A 17,400-nucleotide genomic window follows, 5' to 3' on the forward strand; every position below is an offset into this window, starting at 1 on the left:
AAAAGCCATCAATGAATGAATAAATGAACTTTCAACTTAAAAGGGAGAGGATTGAAATAAAAATCAATCAACAACTGGGGAGTGACTTCAGAATGGATTGATGCGTCCAGTTTAGCTGATTAACTGAATGGATAAATACCCACACTAAGCTAGCTCATTAGCCTGTTAGCTGAGTCAATGCTAGCCAACTGCCAACTAATTAGAGGCAGCAGATCTTTATTATTTATTATTTACTTTAGGAGACACAACAGGGAACAGAAGAAACAAACCAGACAACTATGGATGTAAGGGGAGTGTGTGTCTGTGCGTGTGTGTGTGTGTGTGTGTGTGTGTGTGTGTGTGTGTGTGTGTGTGTGTGTGTGTGTGTGTGTGTGTGTGTGTGTGTGTGTGTGTGTGTGTGTGTGTGTGTGTGTTTGTTAGGGAAGGTGTTGTGCAGTAGTGTGTTATCAAAACTTAATTTGCATTATTAGACATAGTAATTTTGTGGTTAAGAATTGAGCCAAAGCAGTTCCACAGAGCACAGACGGTTTACCTAAAGACAGACATCAACATGTCTCCTAACTTTGGAGCATTATTTATCCTGACATGGAGTCCTGAGACCGTCTAGTTTCAGATGATATAACATCTTCACTATTTATCCTGACATGGACTCCTGATTTCAGATGTATGACATACACATGTCAGTTTTCATCTTTACTCTCGCTTTAAAACAGAGACTCTTCAAAGATCCAGCTCAGGGTTTAAATGTATTAAATGTTGATGAAATGGGACAAAAAGTTCAAACAAAGCAACAGAAACGGCGGAAAAAAACACAAAATGCTTAAAAAAGCAAATGAAGATCCATTACATAGGACAAGCCGATGATGATGAGGGTGATGATGATGATGATGATGAGGGGGAGTGAGACACGAGCTCCAGCTGGTTTAACAAACACACACATAGATGACTCATCAGTCAGATCAACAACTAAACCTCTAATTAAACAGGATATTTATCACCACCCACACACACAGACACACACACACACACACACAACACACACAGATGCACGCACGCACGCACACACACACACACACACACACACACACACAAACAAACACACACAACACACACAGGCACACACACACACTGCAGGCACACACACATGCACACACAGACAGACACACACACACACAAACAAACACGCACACAGACACTCCTGTAATCACTGTAATTTCTCCAGTTGGCAGGGGGTAATAAGCGTCTCGTCTCCTCCGAAAGTCGTTAAATGTCAGTGAAACCACAAAGTGTTGAGCTTTGATTGGCTAACACTTCAGTGGCAGCTTCTGATTGGTAGAGGACTGAGGAGGGATGCAGATTAGTGTTCCAGTTCAGAGTCAAACAGATAAAAGAAGATAGAAGTTACACTCCAACCCCTCCTCTAAACCCTCCAAAGATATGGGTGGTATGCCCCCCCTCCAAACCCTCCAAAGATTTGGGTGGTATGTCCCCCCCCTCTCCAAACCCTCCGAGGATATGGGTGGTTTGTTCCATAGACAGTAAAAGAAATGGATAATGTGACTCTGTACATTTCCACTGAGACGAGTGAAGTGAATTAGAAGCACTTTTCCGGTGATGTGTTACTGAGCAGCCTCCAACTGAGCTTGAAGACGTAGATGTGACGTGAGCAACATGTCTGAAAGTGTGAAGTCTTCTGGTAGCTGTGCCAAGAGAAATCTCAATCATTCCCAATCTTACAGAGACGGAGAGCGTAGGTATATGTAAGGAGATAACATAGGCACAGGCTAATAATTGGTAGTTTTAATTAGTAATTTAACTTAAACAGATAATGTAAGTCCAGACTGCCTGCGAGCTTCTCCTTTACTATACGGTAATTCCTCTACTGTGTCTCGTGGTTATGACACAATCGTTAGGCTATTTTTATAAAAACGTCTTCTAGGGAGCCATAACGTGAGATACAAGGTAATGGAGCCTTTTATACATTGTCGTGTTTCTTTAGAAATAAACAATGGACAAATAGAGTCTTTAAACGCTTCAGATGTAAAGTTATTCAATGTCAAAGTGGTGCCAAAATGAATGGCAGTCAATGGGATGCTAACGGGAGGTGATGGCTTGTTAGCATCAAAATGGTTCCATAGGAGCTAAGCTTTGTGGAGGCTGGCTTACCCCCTTGGTTTGTTCCCCGCTCACCCCCAAACCCTCCGAGGATATGGATGATTTCCACCCCCCTCTAATCCGACCCACAGGAGCATTTCATAACTCAGCGCCCCCTAGTGGTGGCAGGAAATATGTCCTCATATCTAAACCAGAGAAGGTAATGGTCGCGGTTTTAAACGTCTTGGTTAATGATGTGAAATGGTCCCAGTTTGGTTAGATTTAGACACCAAAACTACTGAGTTATGTTGATAAAAAGATGGAGGTTTGGGTATAATAAGAGGAGGAAAGATGGGTCCTTACTGGAGGTGTTGTAGTGGATGCCATTGAACTGTTCGGGACACGGTCTGGAGATCAGCTGTCCGGCTGCACTGAGAGGCCAACAGGTTCCTATCCCGTCCACCGACAGGTCACAGAACACACCTGAGCTGTTTCTGACGTAAACGTCTGGTTCAGGAACACCAATGTCCTCGCTGAAAAACAAAAATGCACTGAGACAGAGACAGGGGAAAGCTAAAACTAACTCAACTTTTCATATTGCACCTATAATAAACCACCTTAAATGAGAGAAATGTTTGTCTTCTGTCCTAACCGACAATTTGGAACCCGTCAGTTTCTCTACTATTTGACAATGTTAATGTAGATCCAGAGGACAGGAAGAGAGTCAAGAAGAGAGTCAGAAAGAGAGACAGGAAGAAAGACAGGAAGAGAGAGTGACAGGTAGAGAGACAGGAAGTTACCTGTCAGGTTGGTTGACAGCAGCATCAGTGTTTCACAGGTTAACTGCGTCGGAGAAACTCGTCCGCTCAGAAACAAACACACACACATCATCTGTAAACAGAGAGAGATTATAGTTTCATTTTCTGTAACAAACACACACACATCATCTGTAAACAGAGAGAGATTTTAGTTTCATCTTCTGTAACACCCATTATGATAAATATAGCTGCAAGCAGCAATGACCTACTTCCTGTGATTATAGCGCCCCCATAGTAGTCAAAGGTCACCAAATTTAGTTTACATCCTCGGAATTGGGTCTCGAGTCCATGTTCAAAGTTCGGTTTCGATACATGAAAGCGTTGGTGAGATATGAGCCTACTTCCTGTGATTATAGCACCAACCTAGTGGTCAAAAGACTCCAAATTGATTGTGCATCCTCAGGATGAAGGTCCCAAGTCCATGTACCAAGTTTGGTTTCGATATGTCAAAGCATTGCTGAGAAATTAGCTAATTTCCTGTAAATATAGCACCCCCACCAAATTTATTGAGATATGAGTTCACTTCCTGTTTAGCTGCTTCGCCGTCGATTTCGATTTGCTGTGACGGGCAAACGCTTTCGAATATCAATACGCAATGGAATAACGTTTGTGCGGCTTGGTCTGAAGATCATCTGTGCCAAGTTTCGTGAGAATCTGAGAAATTTAGTGACCTGTGAAAACTTTTAAGGGGTTTCTGATTAAATCCAATATGGCGGCCGGATCAATTATGTTGACATCACAAATTGGCATGTGTTGGCCTTAGGAGCTCCCACAGTATTAACAGACGCCACTAGTAAGTTTTAATTCCAAACACATCAAACGTTATAGGCCAAAATGTAATTTTGCTAATTACAGCGCCCCCTATAGGTCTAAGGTCACCAAATTTCTTGAGCCTCTTCCTAATTGGACCCTGTACCTATGTACTAAGATTGGTGTTGATAGGTGAAAGACTTGCCGAGATATGAGTTCACTTCCTGTTTGGCGGCTTCACCATTGATTTCGATTGGCTTTCAAAAATCAATACGCAATGGAATAACTTTTGTGAGGCATGGTGTGAAGATCATCTGTCCAAAGGTTCATGAAAATCGGACCAATTTTATGACCTGTGAAAATGTGGTGGATATTGACATCATGGGGTGGGTTGAGTTCAGCGTCATCCAGGGATTCCAACTATATCTCCATGTTCAAAATCAGGCATACTGTTTAAAAGTTAATCGCACAACTTTGACCCATTGGTGGCGCTAGACTCCCTGTGGTGCAGACAGACAGACAGACAGAGAGACAGACAGACAGAGAGAGAGAGAGACAGAGAGACAGACAGAGAGACAGAGAGACAGACAGACAGAGAGACAGAGAGATAGAACATCCTAACAGGAAATAGGCTGAAAATATCTGTTATATGAAAAATAAAAAAAGTTTTTCATGTTCAGAAAGTAGAAACCGTGTATTTATCTCCTGCTGCAGTTTCTCCATCTGGCTGCAGAAACGTTTAATATCTCTGACAGGAAGTGACAAGTGTGATTGTCATCTGATTCACTCAACACTGATTCATCAGATTCAGTAGCTGCAGATTAATCAGCTGCGATAATGTTTGTTACTTCAGTTAATTATTCATTAATGTTACTGATTCATCACACACACACAGAGACACACACATACACACACACAGAGAGACACACGCACACACACGCACACACACACACCCACACAGAGAGAGACACACACACACACACACACACAAACACACAGTAAATCTGTTGTTCTGCAGAGATTTACTGTGTTACGCGCTAACTAAAATAAGACACAACTGAGAGCAGCACTTGCTGGCTGATCAATTCAATTTTATTTATAGTATCAAATCATAACAAGAGTTATCTCAAGATACTTTACAGATAGAGTAGGTCTAGACCACACATTATAATTTACAGAGACCCTACAATTCCAAACTAAATACTGGAGACTTGTCTCCCCCAGCCCCTCCTCCCCAGCATTGAAGTTCACGGGGGGTTGCCAGGTTGGGAACACTAAACCCAACGACCCACAATGTCAGTGTTAGCTTGATGCTAGTCTTGCATTGCCAGACAGTGCAGCAGAGTAGCTAGATGATGCTATGCTGACGGTTATAAAAGCCCGTGCTCTCGCGGAGCCCTGTACGCGGCTGTCATCTTTTCTCGGCTAAATGTAACAATAATGGCTGCTAAAAAGACGCGACCTTGTGGAGCTTAGTGTTACCTTTTCAGCTTCCCAGCTCCGAACCGTAGTTGGGAGCGAGCTGGTTTCAACTAATAACTTGGCTCGTGGCAGGTAACTTGCGTCTAGTGGTCCGGGTTAACGGAGCCGAAGCACAAAACAGTGAGGCGGCGGTTGGTTACAGCAATGAACTCGGGCTTTATTACTCACAGTGGTACACATTCACGGGCATGAAAGGCACTTTGCCGGCTAGCGTTCGGCTGGAGTATGGACTGCGTTACCATCACCTTCGCGCCGTAGGCTCAGAATGATTCCCACGCTATACTTGGTTTTACACTACCCAGAACACACCTGCCCCACAACGTCACACAGAGACATCTTCTTTCCAACAATCCCCTAGGGGGAGACAGAGATTGCAACATTAGTATCCAAACTGACAGCCACCCTTTCTCGGGTTGACCGCACTGCAACAGCCGCTAGAAAGACCGCAACCTCACGGTAGTCTGTACCAGGCCTGGCGCAAGTGTAAAATGACTAAGGGGGCAGGTAAAAATTGCCAGGGGGCGATTTGTTTTTCATAAAGTAGGCTGAAATTAATTACAGTTTTTTTCGATTGCTAAACGACAGTGGGCACAACTGGAGTCACATGTGCAAAACTCTAACTACAGTCTGCACAGCAGCAGTTCATGTGGACCAAACTCTAGTTCATTTTTCATTGCTTGAACACAGTTTTCAAAACTCTACACACTTATCCCATGAGTTTAACCACAACGTGCACAACACTGTAGATCTACAGCACTTTGTTCAAATGCTAACACACTGCTGTCAAAACTGTAAACCACACATTCAAAACAGAATAGATTTCAGTCTGGTGCCTATCAAACACTGCTGATTGCAATTTTAGCTGAAAGCCTAAGCAGGTGTCTTGTTTTAGACTAGTTAGTGAACATATATGGTATTTATACAGAGAAAGCTCAGAAAGTCTTTTTTTGTATACAAACACCAAATAAGAATGAAACAATTCTACACTGTACTGTTTGAGAGAAACAGGTAAAAGATCAAAGATACCAATATGTCCAGGTAAGATGTCTGAGGGTTATATACACGGCCTATAAAAAGTGAAAAACACTATATCTTTACAATGGTAAAACTGTGTTCTTACTGTTTTCAAGAAGTAATGGAGGTGAAGCAATAGAAACACCACATTACAGTAATTTGTATTTAGAGATAATGCATACATCCAATGTGATGAACTTGCCACATGATGCTGGAGAGGCAGGATTAGTCACACTATTCGTTGGTACTGTTATGTACCTTCGGTTTTCCCCAGTAATTCCATAAATTACTAGAGACAAAATACTTTATTGAAGAAACTGATGATTTTCATTTCCTTCTTGTTTACCTTATGTAAAAATTGGTATGCTATACAATCTATATTTTTCCTTAAATAAACTGTTGAGTAGTTTCAAGTCACTCAAATTGTTCAAACTGTAAAGATGGAAAGTTTGTAATTTCTGTATTGGTGTTTGATGCTAGTGTTTTTACTCTCAGTGTGTTCTGAGTGACAGTGTGTTGTTATCTCGTGAGGGCGCGTACAATATACTGTTTGAGACGATGTGTTAAGAGTTGTGTTGCTTTGAATGAGTTTTGCAGGTGATGTGAACTGTTTAGCTCAGGTGACTGTAGGTAGTGCAGACTGTAGTTTGAGTTTTGCACATGTGTGACTCCAGTTGTGCCCACTGTCGTTTAGCAATCGAAAAAACTGTAAAATTTACCCAGTCTTTACCGCTGCACTTAACAGGGTCAGCACTTTCATAAAATATGGCATTTCTTGAAGCAGTTAAGTTGTCCATTTTTATCTTTTTTTTTTAATAATAAGTACCGACTTGACAAAGTAACTATTTCAAAGTCAGTTTATTAGCTTTTTCATCACAGATTTAACACACACACACACACACGGCTGTGACTGTGCTCTCCCAGTGCAAGCTCCGGTTCTAGGCGTTTCCCTTCTCGTAATGGTTGAGCCAACACTAAAGAATGAAATATTTATAATTAGTTTAGCTAGTGCAGTAAGCTAACGTTAGAAACTGCTAACGTTGCGACTTACATCTAACTAGGATATCACTACACTGTAACTGTAAGCACCTGTAAGTGGGCGGCCACCGTCATCAGATGAAGATTCCTCATCTGCTTAAAATGTAGGTCATTGATCTCTCCCGATCAGATTCTCCATCACTTCTGGAAATGCAGGCCTTGTCAAAAGACATTTAAACAATCACGTTACTAGGCTCGCTGCGGGTTCTGATCACAGCACGGCGGTTTTATAAAAGGGTTTTTAAAGTCATAGACATATTAATGAAGTGAGGGAGGGGCGCGGTCGGAGCACTCGCTCTGTGTGTCAAATATCGCTGCAGATGAGATTACATTCTTAGTAGTTAAAAGTCCCTTTGATGGAAGCCTGGGGAGACCTAGTAGTAGTGTTGTTTTGTTTGTATGTTTTGTTTCCAATTATGAGGAAGTCAAACTTCTGGTTTCTGTCATATATCTGTCCGGTGGTTGTAGTGCTTACCCGTTCCACAGTTTCCTGGGTGAAAGTCTTGTGTTTTTCTCCTTAACATCTTCAGGACATGAACACCTGTTTCCAGGGTGAAAGTTTGTGTTTTTTCTCTTTAACTTCATCAGGACACAAACACCTGTTTCCTGGGTGAAAGTCTTGTGTTTTCTCTTTAACTTCATCAGGACCACAACACCTGTTTCCTGGGTGAAAGTCTTGTGTTTTCTCCTTAACTTCTTCAGGACATGGACACCTGTTTCCTGGGTGATAGTCTTGTGTTTTCTCCTTAACGTCTTCAGGACATGAACACTTGTTTCCTGGGTGAAAAGTCTTGTGTTTTCTCCTTAACTTCTTCAGGACATGAACACCTGTTTCCTGGGTGAAAGTCTTGTGTTTTCTCCTTTAACTTCTGCAGGACATGAACACCTGTTTCCTGGGTGAAAGTCTTGTGTTTTCTCCTTATCTTCTTCAGGACATGAACACCTGTTTCCTGGGTGATAGTCTTGTGGTTTTCTCCTTAACGTCTTCAGGACATGAACACCTGTTTCCTGGGTGAAAGTCTTGTGTTTTCTCCTTAACTTCTTCAGGACATGAACACCTGTTTCCTGGGTGATAGTCTTGTGTTTTCCCTTAACTTCTTCAGGACATGAACACCTGTTTCCTGGGTGAAAGCCTTGTGTTTTCCCTTAACTTCTTCAGGACATGAACACCTGTTTCAGAGATATATGTATGAATGCTTCATGAGAACAGCCTGAATTTTAATAAAGGTCAACCCGAAGAAAGAGTCTTATTCTGACCAGTTGTACGTTGTAAAACACAGGGTAGGGAGATTACTCCGTCATTCAGCCCTCATCTCTGGAACTCTCTCCCCCAAACTGTCCCTCTATCTTCAAATCCACAGCCCAAACAGCTTTTTAAATTAACATTTCCCTCCTCACGTGTTCTTTGTTTTAGTTTTTATGTAACTGTCTGTCTTCCTGTTTTATTGACAGCTGTAAACCAAAATTGTTAGTGATATGCAAGGCGCCATAAAAATGATTTCTTCTTCTTTGACTTAATTTATTGCTGTGCATGTAAACACACAGAGGTTAGATGGGGGTGTGTTTCTGTCTCTCTGCGTGTTTACTTGTTTTACTGTCATTTCTCAGATTTGTCGTCTGTTGGTTGTCTGTTGGTCGTCTCTGTGTGTCTCAGGAAACAGAGCTCAGCTTCTGTTCTATATTTAGAAAGATGTACGATGCACACCCCCCTTCAGTTATCCATCACCTCTCTCTCTCTAACTCAGCATCTCTGCATTTCAATTCAAAGCAGCTTTATTAACACAGAAACAAACGTTTACATTTTACATTACATTACCAAAGCCATTGTGAAATAAAAACACATGTAGAACAAGAAAAGATCTATGTCAACAGAGCTGTGTAACATTGTGAACAAATATATGAACCAGTAAAGTTTAAGTAATATATATACACATCAGTGAAGATAATACTGGAAGGCAGGGTTGGTAACTATTTCCACTATACACTTCTTATATACTGTATTGTTTGAAATGGTCTTTACATTTAACCCGACAGCAATAAATACCTTCTGATAAAGATCAATCATCTATAGCTGCTGTAATCCTGTTAAAACTCCCACCAACTGCCTCACAGACCACTTTTTAGAGAGTCAATGACATGTGTCCTCGCCTGCGCCAACCACCCATTCTCTCTCCCAACTTGTAAAATACTGGTGCTTGGTCAGTGTCTCTCAGCGTAAGATACCGACATAAAATCCCCCTTTAAGCGTCTGTATGGAAGCACACCGGGCCGGCAGTAGCTGGACAACGGCGCTGTGAGATGTTGTGAGTATTAAGAAGAGACAAAGGTAGAGAGTAGTAGGTAGAGAGACAACAGTAGAGTGATATGTAGAGAGACAATAGTAGAGAGTAGTATGTAGAGAGACAACAGTAGTTAGAGTATTATGTAGAGAGACAACAGTAGAGTAGTATGTTAGAGAGCAACAGTAGAGAGTAGTATGTAGAGAGACAACAGTAGAGAGTAGTATGTAGAGAGACAACAGTAGAGTATGTATGTAGAGACAATAGTAAGAGAGTAATGTGTAGAGAGACAACAGTAGAGGTAGTATGTAGAGAGACAACAGTAGAGGTAGTATGTAGAGAGACAAGCAGTAGAAGTGTATTATGTAGAGAGACAACAGTAGAGTAGTAATGTAGAGAGACAACAGTAGGGAGTGAGTATGTAAGAGACAACAGTAGAGTGTATGTAGAGAGAATATTATGTAGAGAGACAACAGTAGAGAGTATGTAAAGAGACAACAGTAGAGTATTATGTAGAGAGACAACAGTAGTAGTATTATGTAGAGAGACAGCAGTAGAGAGTAGTATGTAGAGAGACAACAGTAGAGAGTAATGTATAGGGGACAACAGTAGGAGTGTAGTATGTAGAGAGACAGCAGTAGAGTGTGATGTAGAGAGACAACAGTAGAGTATTATGTAGAGAGACAACAGTAGAGATTAGTATGTAGAGAGACAACAGTTAGAGTATATGTAGAGACAACAGTAGAGTATTATGTAGAGGCCAACAGTGAGAGGAAATGCGTATTTTTTTTTTTTTTTTGGGGTGTGAGTGTGAGTTGCAGCGACTCAATCGTGTTGTTCCTTGAATGTGAGGTATATGGTCATCTTATTGTATCTGCATATTCCATATGATTTGTATTTAAGCTCTGGGTAACAAAGAAACCCAGATGAACTTTGGGCTACTTTCAGAAAACACATCTGGAAAAAGCATTATCAATGGGGCCCTCCAGGACAGAGACAGTTGGCATGCAGCCATTGGTCAGTTATCGATTCCACCCCAATTCATGGAATATACACATGTGGCACACACACAAAGAACTTTAAGAGTGACTTTTGAGAATCTGGGAAACTGGTCGCGCTCCGGGCTCTTCAGAGCTTGTAAATTGATGCTGAATTCCTTGTTGTAAATAAACCTCTATAATCAAGAAACAGTGAGTGGGCAGATTCCTCTCTACACAGCACGCACCATCGATACCAATTAAACAACAAATAAAAAGTCTGAAGGGAAATGTGACAGTTGAAGGTGTTTTCACTGATGATTTGTTTAACTGTTTCATTGTTTTTAACTTCAATAAATGTAACATCTTTCCAAAACCCAATGAGGAATCCTGTTAATCAATCCTGATTTCAATATTAAAGCTATAGTGTGTAGTTGCTGTCTCCCCCATGAGAAATTCTAACTTGGAGACAACACTGTCAGTGCATCCACATGATAAAAGCCTTGTGATCACGCACCCCCGCTCCAAACAGTTACTAGTAGCCGAGGAGGACACAGAGGATTAAAAACCATGATGGACTCTTCAGAAGAGGTCATTATCTTAACTTGAGTTTCTGCGCAGGAAAGTCACCGGACGCTAATCTTCTGAACATAGTCATACTGAGAAATCCAAGAGAGTTGTGTGGAGCTGATAGCCTTAATTAGCTTTGTAGAAACTCATTTGGCAATGGCTTGAATGTAAAGTTACTAGGGCTGTCAGTTTACACGTTATTACACGTACGCGTATAACCACCATTTAATGCCGAAAATTTTTTTCGCTAGCGATTAGCATTATAGACACTAGACACCCAAGAAGGATTAACATTCTTCCGGATCTAGCTAGACCGGAAGCAAAATTACAAATCCCACTATGGCCACACCAAGACCCGCCATACAAAGCAGCTCAATTGGTTGGGGTTAGGCATTTCACCTCGAGTGGTTAGGATAGCGGATTTGTCAGGGGATAGGACCTGAACAAATGGGGTTACGTTACCTTGGACGCGCCCTGGCCAATAGTATTGATTGAAGGCGCGGGCGTCGTCGGCCATAGTGGGATGTAATTTCACAGACTGGAAACAAAACAACCATCACCACACCCGTTTATATATGTCAATGCCGCGGCCGCAGGCACTTGTTTGGGCTTGCGACATGGCGAGCTAGTAGGCGGCAATCGCGCCGATTATCTTCGAGCGCGAGTAGTGACTCTACAGTCATAGTGAGAGAAACAAAGTGTCTCCTCCTGTTCTTTCTGACCACGGTGGAAACCTGTAGCAGGAAAAGTTAACCCTCTCCTTGATTTCATGTTGGTTATGGAGAAGGAGAACCAGGAAATGAGTCGGGGGAAACCATTGACATATATAAAAGGGGGAAACCATAGTCGCTATGACGACCAGCCACGCTCGCCTCAGGCGTGAGGCAGTACTATCTGCAGTGGAAAATGGAGGTAACAGTGCTACATTATGTGACAGATTATTAGTTCCAAGTGAGAATGTTAGTGTGAAATTGAACACTACGTATATGCCAATGTTGTTTTCAATAAAAAAAACATTTGCACAAAGCAAGCCGATCCACTTTTCCATGTTGATAGAGCATTAAAACGAAAAAATATAATGGGACAAAAAGAAATCAAGGGACATTTAGAATAGATAAAAATGTGTGATTAATTGAGATTAATCGTGAGTTAACTATGACATTAATGAGATTAATCACGATTAAATATTTTAATCTTTTGACAGCACTAAAAGTTACGCACTAAAACTTTAACCAAAATAGTTGTGATAATGATTTTCTCCAGAATCGAACAGCGCTGGGTTAGGGTTTAAAGGGATTAGGGTTAGTTCCACTTTGATGAGAATAAGGAGTCTGTTTCTGTTGGCCAAGTTAAGTTCCCACAGCGAGCAAACACAGAACATTAACACTGATTTAATGAAACATCTGTAAAAAGAGATATTAAAAAGAATTTTCCTTGTTCATCATGAAAGCAGTGTGAAATTTAGTTATCAAGACAAGAACGAATCGTACAAGTGCACACGCACACACACACTGACCTGACTCAGTAGTTTTTCCATCTCTGTCGTTCATTCATCCGCACTGACACGCACTGTGTGGGCATGTGGCACTCCGGCTGTCACAGCCTCGTCCCACACGCTCCGGTCCGGGGTTAAGTCCCGTGTCATGTCGGGCCGAGCCAGGACAGAGAAGAGAAAGCCGAGGTGCAGGTCCAGAGAACAGTCCACGGGTCCACAGCAGGAACACTGACACTACTGACAGAGTGGAGCAGCATTATGCTGCCGGAGGAGGCTGCAGAGAACGAGCCAATCAGAGAGAGGGAGAGAGAGAGAAAGAGAGAGAGACAGAGAGAGAGAAAGAGGGAGAGACATACAGAGACAGAGAGAGAGAAAGAGAAAGAGAAAGAGAAAGAGAAAAAGGAGAGAGAGAGAGAGAGAGAGAGAGAAAAGAGAGAGAGAGAGAGAGAAAAAAAAAAAAAAAAAAAAAAAAAAAAAAAAAAAAAAAAAAAAAAAAGAACTAACGGTTCTGTAATTCCTCCATGGGGAGACCGGACATCTGTCACACTTTCTGCTTTCATCTCAGTTTCTCTGAATATCTCACTCATTCTCCAAATTCAGTTCAGTTTATTTTGAAAAGTGGTCAGAGAAAATTAATAAAATGCACGATTATACTGTACATGGGTAAAAGAATTGGCCCAAATGTGGGCGGGGTCAAGTGAGACTTTATTTTGTGTTTGCATGTTTTGAACTGTGTGTTTTGCAGTGTCCATATTTATTCGCTTTTGCAAGTCTTTTCTGCATTTTGTTTTATTATTAATTTTATTGTGTTGCTTTAGGCAATCTAAGTGATTCCACTTGCTGTTTTTATTTATTTTTTTTAGATTTCTTTATTTAAAAAGACAGCACACATTAATCAACATGAGTATAAGGTCCAACATGTAAATGTGCCAGATTTAGCCATACAGGCTAATTTTCATTTGCAGTCCCGAGCAGGTTGATGGCTTAAAACAATGGATACACCACAACGTTACAACAAATACACATACAACAAGAAAGACATAGGCACAGACAAGCATAAATGATGCAACCCTTACTCCAGATCACGACAACTGGCAGGTTGATGGTATGAGAAATACACAGCTTCATACACAGTAGACACACATAGAAGTGCATAGACACACACCAGGACATCAACAACACATAAGCACACACAGAGACACCACCACAGGAACGAATACAAACACACTATTCTGTAATATGGCAGCATATTTGATTTGATAGTTTTGATTACGGAGTGCGTTCACACTGATGAAGTGTGGCCACATGAAGCTCAAAACGGTTAAAATGTTGAGTATGGATCACTGGATACTACTCGTCCTCAACGGCCACCCATCTTTGCTACGATATTGAGAAAGCAATTATCGTATCGTACTTTCCGTGGTGTACCTAGAGGGTTAGGTGGTTAGGATTACCCCTAACCCTAACCCCTAAACCTAATCCCCTAACCCTAACACCTAACCCACACCCATACCACCATGGAAGGATTCCACAGGAAAAGCAGAGGGAGAGGTTCAGTAGGGTCCACATCCTGGAGACCGCAGGCTGCAGAGATTACAAAAGACAGCTTTTATATCCAAATTAAATTGAATGGTCTCGTAAAGTCATCTTAATTTCTACAGCACATTTAAAACAACAGACGTTCGAGGCAGAAGGTTAAAGATCTGCCTCGATACAGAAGATGCATACCAAGTAAAATTTTATACAAAACTACTGACATGATCGAACCACAGTTAAAGAATGCACATGTTTAAACTTTAGGTTTGCACACCTCACTTTAAAGCAACACTAGAGAACTTGTCCCGCCGGTGTACCCCTACAGGTTGGAAGCGGAACCAAAACTACTGAGTTATGTTGATAAAAAGATGGAGGTTTGGGTTCAAATCAGACGTTACCACGTGACGGAACGTGATGTAGCTCCGTTTGTTAGTTAAAAAAAACCTCTCTGTTTCCTTTTCTTTTCAAATGGACAAGAACTCCGGTCTCCTGGGTGAAAGTACTGTGTTTGTTTGACCCATCCCATAGATGGCATCCTTAGTGAATAAATAGATAACTAAATGTATGAATGGAAGGGTGTGAACATTGGTTTGGTGGAGTCTAGGAACCATTTAATAGTTTGTCAGCTTGGGGAAGAAAACGTGTTTCAGTGTGGTACGGTCCTGAATCTCCCACCAGATCGTAGCAGCCAGAACATTAAATCATCTGGAAATGTCCAAAATAATGTCCCTATAGAGATTATGGCCTCTATTTTAACAATCTGAGCGCGCGGCGTGAAGCACCTGGGTGCAGGTGTGTTTGGGCGAAAAAGGGTCTGTGAGCCAGACGCATGGTTCAAAAGGGTTGTATTTAGTGTTTTCATTAATCAGAGGTGTGTTTTGGGCATAACATGCAATAAACCAATCAGTTTTCAGCTAGATGGATCTCCGTCACGGCCCGGCAGCCCACGGTGCTCCATACCTGTGGCTGGATGGAGCTCTATCAATGAGAGCTAGCTAGCCTCCTCTTAGACCTCTGAAATTCACAACAATTAAATTGAAATCGGACAAAAGTGTTAGCTAAGTTTTGTAAGGCCTTAGGGTAGCTGTGATATACATGCCGTGACAAAATTAAAAGTGTAAATATACTATAGTTATGCCGAAGTGTAGCTAGCTAGCTTTTACCCAGCATTGAAGGGATGCTAGCAGCTAACGAAACCCCTCATATTCACAAAAATGCATTAAATTGAAATCGGACACAAGTGTTAGCTTTATAAGACCTTGGGGTAGCTGTAATATAAGTGGCGTTGACGAAATTCAAACAGTAAATATACTATAGTTATGCCGGCGCCAGCCAGCTCCGTGAGGCCCCGAGCCCGGTAATCCAGTAAACCAGAAACGCTTGTTTACTGTTTGTTGCCGCTTTCTGTCGGACTGTGTGGAGCTCCTGAAGTCCAACAAGCGTCTTACCAAATTTGCAATTATCCATAAATTTTCGTAAAACTGCCCATATTTGAGCTTTATATAGTTGATTTCTCACATAAAAAGTCTCAGAAGTGAATTTAACAACGAAAAGCAGACAAACAATGTATAACATTGGCCGTCTGGTCTCCATTGTATGTGTATGTGGTTCCGCTCAACCATTCACCGCGCGCAGCTCACTTAAATATTCATGAGCATACCATATTTGGAAGAAAAGCTCTTGTTACAAATAGGGCCATATTCACAGGGTAGTTAAGGGCCCATAAAATAGCAAACGGGCAATTTTCAGCCCAATCAATTGTACATACCCCATTAGGAGACCTTAAGGAACAGTCGGAAATACCCTATATAATCATTCTATCACTCCTTTAAGATTTGTAAATATTTTACACACAGTCACAGAACGTCGTGAAACGAACCAACGTTTATGATAAAAAATCCGATAACCCCCACACACACACACACGCATGGCTGCACACACACACACACAAATACACAGACACACACACACATATACACATGTGCACACCGCAAACGCACACACACACACACACACACACACACCTCCTCCTCCTGTTCCTAATAGATGAACTGAAGAGGAGGAGAAGAAGAGGACAGCAGTATTAAACCAGTGTCTCTGCTGCTCTCTGGTGGACAGAAGTTGAACTGCAGAGAAACAAGTTTCAGATAAATTAAGTTCAATTTTTATTGAATTTCCAGAAAATCTAAATGCTATCAAACACACACACAAAGAACAAAAGCGTTCAAAAACATTAAATGTTTCTTGTAATGCATCTTAAAGTGTAGAAACTATATTGGCACAGACACTCTGCCGTGAATCTGTTGCTGCTAAAATGTTACTCAATTTCCTTTTTCTCAACGAGGCTGTTCTTCTCTGATAAGAAACATCTGTGTGGGTGTGTGTGTGTGCGTGCCTCTGTGTTGTGTGTGTGTGTCTGTGTCTGTGTGTGTGTATGTTGTGTGTGTGCGTGTGAATGTCTGTGTGTATGTCTCTGTGTGTGTGTGTGCGTGTGTGAATGTCTGTGTGTATGTCTCTGTGTGTGTGTGTATGTATGTGTGTGTGTCTATATGTGTGTCTGTGTGTATGTATGTGTGTATGTGTCTGTGTGCGTGTCTGTGTGTGTCTGTGTGTGTCTGTTTGTGTGTGTATGTCTGTGTGTGTCTGTGTGTGTGTATGTCTGTGTGTGTGTGTCTGTGTGTGTTTGCACTTTGTGTTGCATGACTTTTGTATGAAAAGTGCTAAAGAAATAAAGACTGATAGATTGTGTTTAGGGCGCAGTGACGGTCTGCGGTTGGCGAAGGCCTTATTGTAACATCTGGATGTGTACATAGTGTAAAACACTGAGTGTCAAACACTTAAGTTACTGCATTCGGGTGCCTTTTAAAAAAGTATACACAGTTCTAATTTTACATTTTGAAGGGTTAAACCAGAACCTCTCGGTTTTACATGTGGGGTACCACAAGGTTCATTTAGGGCATCTTTTTTTATTTATTGAGTTTATAAATAATTTGTCAGCAGCTGTGAAATGCAAACACTTGTTGAAGACTGAAGAATCTGTGTTACTGTTTCCTGGGGATGATGTTAGTGAGATTGAAAACACCCTTAGTAATGAATTAGAAAGTGTAAGGGAGCGGCTCAGGGATAACAAGCTTTCAATAAATTTGGGTCAAACGAGTCAATCCTGTATAGAACTAGGAAGAATCTGTTGAGAACAAAAAGATTAAAAGTCTCTTGTAATGCATCTTAAAGTGTGTTTTAGAGAAGTGTTTCATAACAGGGAACTATATTGTCACACTCTGCTAAAATGTTACTTAAGTGTGCCAGGAACTTATGTTCCTGTTTCTCACTACAAGGCAAATAATATC

The 17,400-nt window shown here is 41.4% G+C and overlaps 1 pseudogene; it reads right to left on the bottom strand.

Moving 5' to 3' along the window:
• Positions 1–12,644, bottom strand: part of LOC120575410 — a 76,866-nt pseudogene extending 64,222 nt beyond the window's left edge.
• Positions 12,645–17,400: the final 4,756 nt, after the last annotated feature.

The sequence above is a fragment of the Perca fluviatilis genome, chromosome 15, assembly GCF_010015445.1.
Source record: "Perca fluviatilis chromosome 15, GENO_Pfluv_1.0, whole genome shotgun sequence".
NCBI lineage: Eukaryota > Metazoa > Chordata > Actinopteri > Perciformes > Percidae > Perca > Perca fluviatilis.